The sequence below is a fragment of the Podarcis gaigeae genome, assembly GCF_964106915.1.
Source record: "Podarcis gaigeae genome assembly, chromosome: 9".
NCBI classification, from domain to species: Eukaryota; Metazoa; Chordata; class Lepidosauria; order Squamata; family Lacertidae; genus Podarcis; species Podarcis gaigeae.
In genome coordinates this window covers 13,787,135-13,802,538 of record NC_139685.1, presented here as the reverse complement: position 1 = coordinate 13,802,538, position 15,404 = coordinate 13,787,135, and positions in this window count along the sequence as shown.

The following is a 15,404-nucleotide window of genomic DNA, read 5'->3' as shown; positions in this document are numbered from 1 at the left end:
CGCGGTCGAAACAGAAGGCTTTTTATCACGGGACAAGAAATCAGCCCTCCACAACTTGACCTGCGGAAAAAGGTTTTTTTGAAAAAATCCCTAAGCCCCGGGATCACAATTTCTGCAAAAATCTCAATTTCTCCAATTCACTCTAAAATGGTGCCTTACGGTTGCAAATGCTCATCTGAAAGGTTTGGCGGTCGAAACAGAAGGGTCTTTATCAGAGGACAAGAAATCAGCCCTCCACAACTTGACCTGCGGAAAAAGGTTTTTTTTAAAAAAAAAATCCCTAAGCCCCGGGGTCACAATTTCTGCAAAAATCTCTATTTCGCCAATTCCCTCTAAAATGGTGCCTGACGGTTGCACATGATCCCCTTAAAGGTTGGGCGGTCGAAACAGAAGGCTTTTTATCACGGGACAAGAAATTAGCCCTCCACAACTTGACATGCGGGAAAAGATTTTTTTGAAAAAATCCCTAAGCCCCGGGGTCACAATTTCTACAAAAATCTCAATTTCTCCAATTCACTCTAAAATAGTGCCTGAAGGTTGCAAATGCTACCCTGAAAGGTTTGGCGGTCAAGCCCCGGGGTCACAATTTCTGCAAAAATCTCTATTTCGCCAATTCCCTCTAAAATGGTGCCTGACGGTTGCAAATGATCCCCTTAAAGGTTTCGCGGTCGAAACAGAAGGCTGTTTTGCACAGGACAAGAAATCAGCCCTCCACAACTTGACCTGCAGAAAAAGATTTTTTTGAAAATATCCCTAAGCCCCGGGGTCACAATTTCTGCAAAAATCTCAATTTCTCCAATTCACTCTAAAATGGTGCCTGACGGTTGCAAATGCTCCCCTGAAAGGTTTGGCGGTCGAAACAGAAGGCTTTTTATCACTGGACAAGAAATCAGCCCTCCACAACTTGACCTGCGGGAAAAGGTTTTTTTGAAAAAATCCCTAAGCCCCGGGTTCACAATTTCTGCAAAAATATCAATTTTTCCAATTCACTCTAAAATGGTGCCTTACGGTTGCAAATGCTCATCTGAAAGGTTTGGCGGTCGAAACAGAAGGCTCTTTATCAGAGGACAAGAAATCAGCCCTGCACAACTTGACCTGCGGAAAAAGGTTTTTTTTAAAAAAAATGCCTAAGCCCCGGGGTCACAATTTCTGCAAAAATCTCAAGTTCTCCAATTCCCTCTAAAATGGTACCTGACGGTTGCAAATGCTCCCCTGAAAGGTTTGGCGGTCGAAACAGAAGGCTTTTTATCACAGGACAAGAAATCAGCCCTCCACAACTTGACCTGCAGAAAAAGATTTTTTTGAAAAAACCCCTAAGCCCCGGGGTCACAATTTCTGCAAAAATCTCAATTTCTCCAATTCACTCTAAAATGGTGCCTGACGGTTGTAAATGATCCTCTTAAAGGTTTGGCGGTCGAAACAGAAGGCTTTTTATCACGGGACAAGAAGTAAGCCGTCATAACTTGACCTGCGGAAAAAGATTTTTTTGAAAAAATCCCTAAGCCCCGGGGTCACAATTTCTGCAAAAATCTCAATTTCTCCAATTCACTCTAAAATGGTGCCTGACGGTTGCAAATGACCCCCCTAAAGGTTTGGCGGTCGAAACAGAAGGCTTTTTATCACGGGACAAGAAATCAGCCCTCCACAACTTGACCTGCGGAAAAAGATTTTTTTGAAAAAATCCCTAAGCCCCGGGGTCACAATTTCTGCAAAAATCTCATTTTCTCCAATTCACTCAAAAATGGTGCCAATCAGTTGCAAATGCTCCCCTGAAAGGTTTGGCGGTCAAAACAGAAGGCTTTTTATCACGGGACAAGAAATCAGCCCTCCACAACTTGACCTGCGGAAAAAGGTTTTTTTTGAAAAAATCCCTAAGCCCCGGGATCACAATTTCTGCAAAAATCTCAATTTCTCCAATTCACTCTAAAATGGTGCCTTACGGTTGCAAATGCTCATCTGAAAGGTTTGGCGGTCGAAACAGAAGGGTCTTTATCAGAGGACAAGAAATCAGCCCTCCACAACTTGACCTGCGGAAAAAGGTTTTTTTTAAAAAAAATCCCTAAGCCCCGGGGTCACAATTTCTGCAAAAATCTCTATTTCGCCAATTCCCTCTAAAATGGTGCCTGACGGTTGCACATGATCCCCTTAAAGGTTGGGCGGTCGAAACAGAAGGCTTTTTATCACGGGACAAGAAATTAGCCCTCCACAACTTGACATGCGGGAAAAGATTTTTTTGAAAAAATCCCTAAGCCCCGGGGTCACAATTTCTGCAAAAATCTCAATTTCTCCAATTCACTCTAAAATAGTGCCTGAAGGTTGCAAATGCTACCCTGAAAGGTTTGGCGGTCAAGCCCCGGGGTCACAATTTCTGCAAAAATCTCTATTTCGCCAATTCCCTCTAAAATGGTGCCTGACCGTTGCAAATGATCCCCTTAAAGGTTTCGCGGTCGAAACAGAAGGCTGTTTTGCACAGGACAAGAAATCAGCCCTCCAAAACTTGACCTGCAGAAAAAGATTTTTTTGAAAATATCCCTAAGCCCCGGGGTCACAATTTCTGCAAAAATCTCAATTTCTCCAATTCACTCAAAAATGGTGCCAATCGGTTGCAAATGCTCCCCTGAAAGGTTTGGCGGTCGAAACAGAAGGCTTTTTATCACTGGACAAGAAATCAGCCCTCCACAACTTGACCTGCGGGAAAAGGTTTTTTTGAAAAAATCCCTAAGCCCCGGGGTCACAATTTCTGCAAAAATATCAATTTTTCCAATTCACTCTAAAATGGTGCCTTACGGTTGCAAATGCTCATCTGAAAGGTTTGGCGGTCGAAACAGAAGGCTCTTTATCAGAGGACAAGAAATCAGCCCTGCACAACTTGACCTGCGGAAAAAGGTTTTTTTTAAAAAAAATGCCTAAGCCCCGGGGTCACAATTTCTGCAAAAATCTCAAGTTCTCCAATTCCCTCTAAAATGGTACCTGACGGTTGCAAATGCTCCCCTGAAAGGTTTGGCGGTCGAAACAGAAGGCTTTTTATCACAGGACAAGAAATCAGCCCTCCACAACTTGACCTGCAGAAAAAGATTTTTTTGAAAAAACCCCTAAGCCCCGGGGTCACAATTTCTGCAAAAATCTCAATTTCTCCAATTCACTCTAAAATGGTGCCTGACGGTTGTAAATGATCCTCTTAAAGGTTTGGCGGTCGAAACAGAAGGCTTTTTATCACGGGACAAGAAGTAAGCCGTCATAACTTGACCTGCGGAAAAAGATTTTTTTGAAAAAATCCCTAAGCCCCGGGGTCACAATTTCTGCAAAAATCTCAATTTCTCCAATTCACTCTAAAATGGTGCCTGACGGTTGCAAATGACCCCCCTAAAGGTTTGGCGGTCGAAACAGAAGGCTTTTTATCACGGGACAAGAAATCAGCCCTCCACAACTTGACCTGCGGAAAAAGATTTTTTTGAAAAAATCCCTAAGCCCCGGGGTCACAATTTCTGCAAAAATCTCAATTTCTCCAATTCACTCTAAAATGTTGCCTGATGGTTGCAAATGCTCCCCTGAAAGTTTTGGCGGTCGAAAAAGAAGGCTTTTTAGCACAGGACAAGAAATCAGCCCTCCACAACTTGACCTCCAGAAAAAGATTTTTTTGAAAAAACCCCTAAGCCCCGGGGTCACAATTTCTGCAAAAATCTCAATTTCTCCAATTCACTCTAAAATGGTGCCTGACGGTTGTAAATGATCCTCTTAAAGGTTTGGCGGTCGAAACAGAAGGCTTTTTATCACGGGACAAGAAATAAGCCGTCATAACTTGACCTGCGGAAAAAGATTTTTTTGAAAAAATCCCTAAGCCCCAAGGTCACAATTTCTGCAAAAATCTCAATTTCTCCAATTCACTCTAAAATGTTGCCAGATGGCTGGAAATGCTCCCCTGAAAGGTTTGGCGGTCGAAACAGAAGGCTTATTAGCACAGGACAAGAAATCAGCCCTCCACAACTTGAACTGCAGAATTTTTTTTTTTTGAAAAAATCCCTAAGCCCCGGGGTCACAATTTCTGCAAAAATCTCAATTCCTCCAATTCACTCTAAAATGGTGCCTTAGGGTTGCAAATGCTCATCTGAAAGGTTTGGCGGTCGAAACAGAAGCGTCTTTATCAGAGGACAAGAAATCAGCCCTCCACAACTTGACCTGCAGAAAAAGGTTTTTTTTTAAAAAAATCCCTAAGCCCCGGGGTCACAATTTCTGCAAAAATCTCAATTTCGCCAATTCCCTCTAAAATGGTGCCTGACGGTTGCAAATGATCCCCCTAAAGGTTTGGCGGTCGAAACAGAAGGCTTTTTATCACGGGACAAGAAATCAGCCCTCCACAACTTGACCTGCGGAAAAAGATTTTTTTGAAAAAATCCCTAAGCCCCAAGGTCACAATTTCTGCAAAAATCTCAATTTCTACAATTCACTCTAAAATGGTGCCTTACGGTTGCAAATGCTCATCTGAAAGGTTTGGCGGTCGAAACAGAAGGCTCTTTATCAGAGGACAAGAAATCACCCCTCCACAACTTGACCTGCGGAAAAAGGTTTTTTTTAAAAAAAAATCCCTAAGCCCCGGGGTCACAATTTCTGCAAAAATCTCAATTTCGGCAATTCACTCTAAAATGGTCCCTGACGGTTGCAAATGATCCCCCTAAAGGTTTGGCGGTCGAAACAGAAGGCTTTTTATCACGGGACAAGAAATAAGCCCTCCACAACTTGACCTGCGGAAAAAGATTTTTTTGAAAAAATCCCTAAGCCCCGGGGTCACAATTTCTGCAAAAATCTCAATTTCTCCAATTCACTCTAAAATAGTGCCTGATGGTTGCAAATGCTCCCCTGAAAGGTTTGGCGGTCGAAACAGAAGGCTTTTTAGCACAGTACAAGAAATCAGCCCTCCACAACTTGACCTGCGGAAAAAGATTTTTTTGAAAAAACCCCTAAGCCCCGGGGTCACAATTTCTGCAAAAATCTCAATTTCTCCAATTCACTCTAAAATGGTGCCTGACGGTTGTAAATGATCCTCTTAAAGGTTTGGCGGTCGAAACAGAAGGCTTTTTATCACGGGACAAGAAATAAGCCGTCATAACTTGACCTGCGGAAAAAATTTTTTTTGAAAAAATCCCTAAGCCCCGGGGTCACAATTTCTGCAAAAATCTCAATTTCTCCAATTCACTCTAAAATGGTGCCTGACGGTTGCAAATGATCCCCCTAAAGGTTTGGCGGTCGAAACAGAAGGCTTTTTATCACAGGACAAGAAATCAGCCCTCCACAACTTGACCTGCGGAAAAAGATTTTTTTGAAAAAATCCCTAAGCCCCGGGGTCACAATTTCTGTAAAAAATCTCAATTTCTCCAATTCACTCTAAAATGTTGCCTGATGGTTGCAAATGCTCCCCTGAAAGGTTTGGCGGTGGAAACAGAAGGCTTTTTAGCACAGGACAAGAAATCAGACCTCCACAACTTGACCTGCAGAAAAAGATTTTTTTGAAAAAACCCCTAAGCCCCGGGGTCACAATTTCTGCAAAAATCTCAATTTCTCCAATTCACTCTAAAATGGTGCCTGATTGTTGCAAATGCTCCCCTGAAAGGTTTGGCGGTCGAAAAAGAAGGCTTTTTAGCACGGGACAAGAAATCAGCCCTCCACAACTTGACCTGCAGAAAAAGATTTTTTTGAAAAAACCCCTAAGCCCCGGGGTCACAATTTCTGCAAAAATCTCAATTTCTCCAATTCACTCTAAAATGGTGCCTGACGGTTGTAAATGATCCTCTTAAAGGTTTGGCGGTCGAAACAGAAGGCTTTTTATCACGGGACAAGAAGTAAGCCGTCATAACTTGACCTGCGGAAAAAGATTTTTTTGAAAAAATCCCTAAGCCCCGGGGTCACAATTTCTGCAAAAATCTCAATTTCTCCAATTCACTCTAAAATGGTGCCTGACGGTTGCAAATGACCCCCCTAAAGGTTTGGCGGTCGAAACAGAAGGCTTTTTATCACGGGACAAGAAATCAGCCCTCCACAACTTGACCTGCGGAAAAAGATTTTTTTGAAAAAATCCCTAAGCCCCGGGGTCACAATTTCTGCAAAAATCTCATTTTCTCCAATTCACTCAAAAATGGTGCCAATCGGTTGCAAATGCTCCCCTGAAAGGTTTGGCGGTCAAAACAGAAGGCTTTTTATCACGGGACAAGAAATCAGCCCTCCACAACTTGACCTGCGGAAAAAGGTTTTTTTTGAAAAAATCCCTAAGCCCCGGGATCACAATTTCTGCAAAAATCTCAATTTCTCCAATTCACTCTAAAATGGTGCCTTACGGTTGCAAATGCTCATCTGATAGGTTTGGCGGTCGAAACAGAAGGGTCTTTATCAGAGGACAAGAAATCAGCCCTCCACAACTTGACCTGCGGAAAAAGGTTTTTTTTAAAAAAAATCCCTAAGCCCCGGGGTCACAATTTCTGCAAAAATCTCTATTTCGCCAATTCCCTCTAAAATGGTGCCTGACGGTTGCACATGATCCCCTTAAAGGTTGGGCGGTCGAAACAGAAGGCTTTTTATCACGGGACAAGAAATTAGCCCTCCACAACTTGACATGCGGGAAAAGATTTTTTTGAAAAAATCCCTAAGCCCCGGGGTCACAATTTCTGCAAAAATCTCAATTTCTCCAATTCACTCTAAAATAGTGCCTGAAGGTTGCAAATGCTACCCTGAAAGGTTTGGCGGTCAAGCCCCGGGGTCACAATTTCTGCAAAAATCTCTATTTCGCCAATTCCCTCTAAAATGGTGCCTGACGGTTGCACATGATCCCCTTAAAGGTTGGGCGGTCGAAACAGAAGGCTGTTTTGCACAGGACAAGAAATCAGCCCTCCACAACTTGACCTGCAGAAAAAGATTTTTTTGAAAATATCCCTAAGCCCCGGGGTCACAATTTCTGCAAAAATCCCAATTTCTCCAATTCACTCAAAAATGGTGCCAATCGGTTGCAAATGCTCCCCTGAAAGGTTTGGCGGTCGAAACAGAAGGCTTTTTATCACTGGACAAGAAATCAGCCCTCCACAACTTGACCTGCGGGAAAAGGTTTTTTTGAAAAAATCCCTAAGCCCCGGGGTCACAATTTCTGCAAAAATATCAATTTTTCCAATTCACTCTAAAATGGTGCCTTACGGTTGCAAATGCTCATCTGAAAGGTTTGGCGGTCGAAACAGAAGGCTCTTTATCAGAGGACAAGAAATCAGCCCTGCACAACTTGACCTGCGGAAAAAGGTTTTTTTTAAAAAAAATGCCTAAGCCCCGGGGTCACAATTTCTGCAAAAATCTCAAGTTCTCCAATTCCCTCTAAAATGGTACCTGACGGTTGCAAATGCTCCCCTGAAAGGTTTGGCGGTCGAAACAGAAGGCTTTTTATCACAGGACAAGAAATCAGCCCTCCACAACTTGACCTGCAGAAAAAGATTTTTTTGAAAAAACCCCTAAGCCCCGGGGTCACAATTTCTGCAAAAATCTCAATTTCTCCAATTCACTCTAAAATGGTGCCTGACGGTTGTAAATGATCCTCTTAAAGGTTTGGCGGTCGAAACAGAAGGCTTTTTATCACGGGACAAGAAGTAAGCCGTCATAACTTGACCTGCGGAAAAAGATTTTTTTGAAAAAATCCCTAAGCCCCGGGGTCACAATTTCTGCAAAAATCTCAATTTCTCCAATTCACTCTAAAATGGTGCCTGACGGTTGCAAATGATCCTCTTAAAGGTTTGGCGGTCGAAACAGAAGGCTTTTTATCACGGGACAAGAAATCAGCCCTCCACAACTTGACCTGCGGAAAAAGATTTTTTTGAAAAAATCCCTAAGCCCCGGGGTCACAATTTCTGCAAAAATCTCAATTTCTCCAATTCACTCTAAAATGTTGCCTGATGGTTGCAAATGCTCCCCTGAAAGGTTTGGCGGTCGAAAAAGAAGGCTTTTTAGCACAGGACAAGAAATCAGCCCTCCACAACTTGACCTCCAGAAAAAGATTTTTTTGAAAAAACCCCTAAGCCCCGGGGTCACAATTTCTGCAAAAATCTCAATTTCTCCAATTCACTCTAAAATGGTGCCTGAAGGTTGTAAATGATCCTCTTAAAGGTTTGGCGGTCGAAACAGAAGGCTTTTTATCACGGGACAAGAAATAAGCCGTCATAACTTGACCTGCGGAAAAAGATTTTTTTGAAAAAATCCCTAAGCCCCAAGGTCACAATTTCTGCAAAAATCTCAATTTCTCCAATTCACTCTAAAATGGTGCCTGACGGTTGCAAATGATCCCCCTAAAGGTTTGGCGGTCGAAACAGAAGGCTTTTTATCACGGGACAAGAAATCAGCCCTCCACAACTTGACCTGCGGAAAAAGATTTTTTTGAAAAAATCCCTAAGCCCCGGGGTCACAATTTCTGCAAAAATCTCAATTTCTCCAATTCACTCTAAAATGTTGCCTGATGGCTGGAAATGCTCCCCTGAAAGGTTTGGCGGTCGAAACAGAAGGCTTATTAGCACAGGACAAGAAATCAGCCCTCCACAACTTGAACTGCAGAATTTTTTTTTTTTGAAAAAATCCCTAAGCCCCGGGGTCACAATTTCTGCAAAAATCTCAATTCCTCCAATTCACTCTAAAATGGTGCCTTAGGGTTGCAAATGCTCATCTGAAAGGTTTGGCGGTCGAAACAGAAGCGTCTTTATCAGAGGACAAGAAATCAGCCCTCCACAACTTGACCTGCAGAAAAAGGTTTTTTTTAAAAAAAATCCCTAAGCCCCGGGGTCACAATTTCTGCAAAAATCTCAATTTCGCCAATTCCCTCTAAAATGGTGCCTGACGGTTGCAAATGATCCCCCTAAAGGTTTGGCGGTCGAAACAGAAGGCTTTTTATCACGGGACAAGAAATCAGCCCTCCACAACTTGACCTGCGGAAAAAGATTTTTTTGAAAAAATCCCTAAGCCCCAAGGTCACAATTTCTGCAAAAATCTCAATTTCTACAATTCACTCTAAAATGGTGCCTTACGGTTGCAAATGCTCATCTGAAAGGTTTGGCGGTCGAAACAGAAGGCTCTTTATCAGAGGACAAGAAATCACCCCTCCACAACTTGACCTGCGGAAAAAGGTTTTTTTTAAAAAAAATCCCTAAGCCCCGGGGTCACAATTTCTGCAAAAATCTCAATTTCGCCAATTCACTCTAAAATGGTGCCTGACGGTTGCAAATGATCCCCCTAAAGGTTTGGCGGTCGAAACAGAAGGCTTTTTATCACGGGACAAGAAATAAGCCCTCCACAACTTGACCTGCGGAAAAAGATTTTTTTGAAAAAATCCCTAAGCCCCGGGGTCACAATTTCTGCAAAAATCTCAATTTCTCCAATTCACTCTAAAATAGTGCCTGATGGTTGCAAATGCTCCCCTGAAAGGTTTGGCGGTCGAAAAAGAAGGCTTTTTAGCACAGTACAAGAAATCAGCCCTCCACAACTTGACCTGCGGAAAAAGATTTTTTTGAAAAAACCCCTAAGCCCCGGGGTCACAATTTCTGCAAAAATCTAAATTTCTCCAATTCACTCTAAAATGGTGCCTGACGGTTGTAAATGATCCTCTTAAAGGTTTGGCGGTCGAAACAGAATGCTTTTTATCACGGGACAAGAAATAAGCCGTCATAACTTGACCTGCGGAAAAAGATTTTTTTGAAAAAATCCCTAAGCCCCGGGGTCACAATTTCTGCAAAAATCTCAATTTCTCCAATTCACTCTAAAATGGTGCCTGACGGTTGCAAATGATCCCCCTAAAGGTTTGGCGGTCGAAACAGAAGGCTTTTTATCACAGGACAAGAAATCATCCCTCCACAACTTGACCTGCGGAAAAAGATTTTTTTGAAAAAATCCCTAAGCCCCGGGGTCACAATTTCTGTAAAAAATCTCAATTTCTCCAATTCACTCTAAAATGTTGCCTGATGGTTGCAAATGCTCCCCTGAAAGGTTTGGCGGTGGAAACAGAAGGCTTTTTAGCACAGGACAAGAAATCAGACCTCCACAACTTGACCTGCAGAAAAAGATTTTTTTGAAAAAACCCCTAAGCCCCGGGGTCACAATTTCTGCAAAAATCTCAATTTCTCCAATTCACTCTAAAATGGTGCCTGATTGTTGCAAATGCTCCCCTGAAAGGTTTGGCGGTCGAAAAAGAAGGCTTTTTAGCACCGGACAAGAAATCAGCCCTCCACAACTTGACCTGCAGAAAAAGATTTTTTTGAAAAAACCCCTAAGCCCCGGGGTCACAATTTCTGCAAAAATCTCAATTTCTCCAATTCACTCTAAAATGGTGCCTGACGGTTGTAAATGATCCTCTTAAAGGTTTGGCGGTCGAAACAGAAGGCTTTTTAGCACAGTACAAGAAATCAGCCCTCCACAACTTGACCTGCAGAAAAAGATTTTTTTGAAAAAACCCCTAAGCCCCGGGGTCACAATTTCTGCAAAAATCTCAATTTCTCCAATTCACTCTAAAATGGTGCCTGACGGTTGTAAATGATCCTCTTAAAGGTTTGGCGGTCGAAACAGAAGGCTTTTTATCACGGGACAAGAAATAAGCCGTCATAACTTGACCTGCGGAAAAAGATTTTTTTGAAAAAATCCCTAAGCCCCGGGGTCACAATTTCTGCAAAAATCTCAATTTCTCCAATTCACTCTAAAATGTTGCCTGATGGTTGCAAATGCTCCCCTGAAAGGTTTGGCGGTCGAAACAGAAGGCTTATTAGCACAGGACAAGAAATCAGCCCTCCACAACTTGAACTGCAGAAAATTTTTTTTTTGAAAAAATCCCTAAGCCCCGGGGTCACAATTTCTGCAAAAATCTCAATTCCTCCAATTCACTCTAAAATGGTGCCTTAGGGTTGCAAATGCTCATCTGAAAGGTTTGGCGGTCGAAACAGAAGCGTCTTTATCAGAGGACAAGAAATCAGCCCTCCACAACTTGACCTGCAGAAAAAGGTTTTTTTTAAAAAAAATCCCTAAGCCCCGGGGTCACAATTTCTGCAAAAATCTCAATTTCGCCAATTCCCTCTAAAATGGTGCCTGACGGTTGCAAATGATCCCCTTAAAGGTTGGGCGGTCGAAACAGAAGGCTTTTTATCACGGGACAAGAAATAAGCCCTCATAACTTGACCTGCGGAAAAAGATTTTTTTTGAAAAAATCCCTAAGCCCCAAGGTCACAATTTCTGCAAAAATCTCAATTTCTACAATTCACTCTAAAATGGTGCCTTACGGTTGCAAATGCTCATCTGAAAGGTTTGGCGGTCGAAACAGAAGGCTCTTTATCAGAGGACAAGAAATCACCCCTCCACAACTTGACCTGCGGAAAAAGGTTTTTTTAAAAAAAAATCCCTAAGCCCCGGGGTCACAATTTCTGCAAAAATCTCAATTTCGCCAATTCACTCTAAAATGGTGCCTGCCGGTTGCAAATGATCCCCCTAAAGGTTTGGCGGTCGAAACAGAAGGCTTTTTATCACGGGACAAGAAATCAGCCCTCCACAACTTGACCTGCGGAAAAAGATTTTTTTGAAAAAATCCCTAAGCCCCGGGGTCACAATTTCTGCAAAAATCTCAATTTCTCCAATTCACTCTAAAATAGTGCCTGATGGTTGCAAATGCTCCCCTGAAAGGTTTGGCGGTCGAAACAGAAGGCTTTTTAGCACAGTACAAGAAATCAGCCCTCCACAACTTGACCTGCGGAAAAAGATTTTTTTGAAAAAACCCCTAAGCCCCGGGGTCACAATTTCTGCAAAAATCTCAATTTCTCCAATTCACTCTAAAATGGTGCCTGACGGTTGTAAATGATCCTCTTAAAGGTTTGGCGGTCGAAACAGAAGGCTTTTTATCACGGGACAAGAAATAAGCCGTCATAACTTGACCTGCGGAAAAAGATTTTTTTGAAAAAATCCCTAAGCCCCGGGGTCACAATTTCTGCAAAAATCTCAATTTCTCCAATTCACTCTAAAAGGGTGCCTGACGGTTGCAAATGATCCCCCTAAAGGTTTGGCGGTCGAAACAGAAGGCTTTTTATCACGGGACAAGAAATCAGCCCTCCACAACTTGACCTGCAGAAAAAGATTTTTTTGAAAAAACCCCTAAGCCCCGGGGTCACAATTTCTGCAAAAATCTCAATTTCTCCAATTCACTCTAAAATGGTGCCTGACGGTTGTAAATGATCCTCTTAAAGGTTTGGCGGTCGAAACAGAAGGCTTTTTATCACGGGACAAGAAGTAAGCCGACATAACTTGACCTGCGGAAAAAGATTTTTTTGAAAAAATCCCTAAGCCCCGGGGTCACAATTTCTGCAAAAATCTCAATTTCTCCAATTCACTCTAAAATGGTGCCTGACGGTTGCAAATGACCCCCCTAAAGGTTTGGCGGTCGAAACAGAAGGCTTATTAGCACAGGACAAGAAATCAGCCCTCCACAACTTGAACTGCAGAAAATTTTTTTTTTGAAAAAATCCCTAAACCCCGGGGTCACAATTTCTGCAAAAATCTCAATTTCTACAATTCACTCTAAAATGGTGCCTTACGGTTGCAAATGCTCATCTGAAAGGTTTGGTGGTCGAAACAGAAGGCTCTTTATCAGAGGACAAGAAATCACCCCTCCACAACTTGACCTGCGGAAAAAGGTTTTTTTTAAAAAAAAATCCCTAAGCCCTGGGGTCACAATTTCTGCAAAAATCTCAATTTCGCCAATTCCCTCTAAAATGGTGCCTGACGGTTGCAAATGATCCCCTTAAAGGTTTGGCGGTCGAAACAGAAGGCTTTTTATCACGGGACAAGAAATAAGCCCTCATAACTTGACCTGTGGAAAAAGATTTTTTTTGAAAAAATCCCTAAGCCCCAAGGTCACAATTTCTGCAAAAATCTCAATTTCTCCAATTCACTCTAAAATAGTGCCTGATGGTTGCAAATGCTCCCCTGAAAGGTTTGGCGGTCGAAACAGAAGGCTTTTTAGCACAGGACAAGAAATCAGCCCTCCACAACTTGACCTGCGGAAAAAGATTTTTTTGAAAAAACCCCTAAGCCCCGGGGTGACAATTTCTGCAAAAATCTCAATTTCTCCAATTCACTCTAAAATGGTGCCTGACGGTTGTAAATGATCCTCTTAAAGGTTTGGCGGTCGAAACAGAAGGCTTTTTATCACGGGACAAGAAATAAGCCGTCATAACTTGACCTGCGGAAAAAGATTTTTTTGAAAAAATCCCTAAGCCCCGGGGTCACAATTTCTGCAAAAATCTCAATTTCTCCAATTCACTCTAAAATGGTGCCTGACGGTTGCAAATGATCCCCCTAAAGGTTTGGCGGTCGAAACAGAAGGCTTTTTATCACAGGACAAGAAATCAGCCCTCCACAACTTGACCTGCGGAAAAAGATTTTTTTGAAAAAATCCCTAAGCCCCGGGGTCACAATTTCTGCAAAAATCTCAATTTCTCCAATTCACTCTAAAATGGTGCCTGACGGTTGCAAATGATCCCCCTAAAGGTTTGGCGGTCGAAACAGAAGGCTTTTTATCACAGGACAAGAAATCAGCCCTCCACAACTTGACCTGCGGAAAAAGATTTTTTTGAAAAAATCCCTAAGCCCCGGGGTCACAATTTCTGTAAAAAATCTCAATTTCTCCAATTCACTCTAAAATGTTGCCTGATGGTTGCAAATGCTCCCCTGAAAGGTTTGGCGGTGGAAACAGAAGGCTTTTTAGCACAGGACAAGAAATCAGACCTCCACAACTTGACCTGCAGAAAAAGATTTTTTTGAAAAAACCCCTAAGCCCCGGGGTCACAATTTCTGCAAAAATCTCAATTTCTCCAATTCACTCTAAAATGGTGCCTGATTGTTGCAAATGCTCCCCTGAAAGGTTTGGCGGTCGAAAAAGAAGGCTTTTTAGCACGGGACAAGAAATCAGCCCTCCACAACTTGACCTGCAGAAAAAGATTTTTTTGAAAAAACCCCTAAGCCCCGGGGTCACAATTTCTGCAAAAATCTCAATTTCTCCAATTCACTCTAAAATGGTGCCTGACGGTTGTAAATGATCCTCTTAAAGGTTTGGCGGTCGAAACAGAAGGCTTTTTAGCACAGTACAAGAAATCAGCCCTCCACAACTTGACCTGCAGAAAAAGATTTTTTTGAAAAAACCCCTAAGCCCCGGGGTCACAATTTCTGCAAAAATCTCAATTTCTCCAATTCACTCTAAAATGGTGCCTGACGGTTGTAAATGATCCTCTTAAAGGTTTGGCGGTCGAAACAGAAGGCTTTTTATCACGGGACAAGAAATAAGCCGTCATAACTTGACCTGCGGAAAAAGATTTTTTTGAAAAAATCCCTAAGCCCCGGGGTCACAATTTCTGCAAAAATCTCAATTTCTCCAATTCACTCTAAAATGTTGCCTGATGGTTGCAAATGCTCCCCTGAAAGGTTTGGCGGTCGAAACAGAAGGCTTATTAGCACAGGACAAGAAATCAGCCCTCCACAACTTGAACTGCAGAAAATTTTTTTTTTGAAAAAATCCCTAAGCCCCGGGGTCACAATTTCTGCAAAAATCTCAATTCCTCCAATTCACTCTAAAATGGTGCCTTAGGGTTGCAAATGCTCATCTGAAAGGTTTGGCGGTCGAAACAGAAGCGTCTTTATCAGAGGACAAGAAATCAGCCCTCCACAACTTGACCTGCAGAAAAAGGTTTTTTTTAAAAAAAATCCCTAAGCCCCGGGGTCACAATTTCTGCAAAAATCTCAATTTCGCCAATGCCCTCTAAAATGGTGCCTGACGGTTGCAAATGATCCCCTTAAAGGTTGGGCGGTCGAAACAGAAGGCTTTTTATCACGGGACAAGAAATAAGCCCTCATAACTTGACCTGCGGAAAAAGATTTTTTTGAAAAAATCCCTGAGCCCCGGGATCACAATTTCTGCAAAAATCTCAATTTCTACAATTCACTCTAAAATGGTGCCTTACGGTTGCAAATGCTCATCTGAAAGGTTTGGTGGTCGAAACAGAAGGCTCTTTATCAGAGGACAAGAAATCACCCCTCCACAACTTGACCTGCGGAAAAAGGTTTTTTTTTAAAAAAAATCCCTAAGCCCTGGGGTCACAATTTCTGCAAAAATCTCAATTTCGCCAATTCCCTCTAAAATGGTGCCTGACGGTTGCAAATGATCCCCTTAAAGGTTTGGTGGTCGAAACAGAAGGCTTTTTATCACGGGACAAGAAATAAGCCCTCATAACTTGACCTGCGGAAAAAGATTTTTTTTGAAAAAATCCCTAAGCCCCAAGGTCACAATTTCTGCAAAAATCTCAATTTCTACAATTCACTCTAAAATGGTGCCTTACGGTTGCAAATGCTCATCTGAAAGGTTTGGCGGTCGA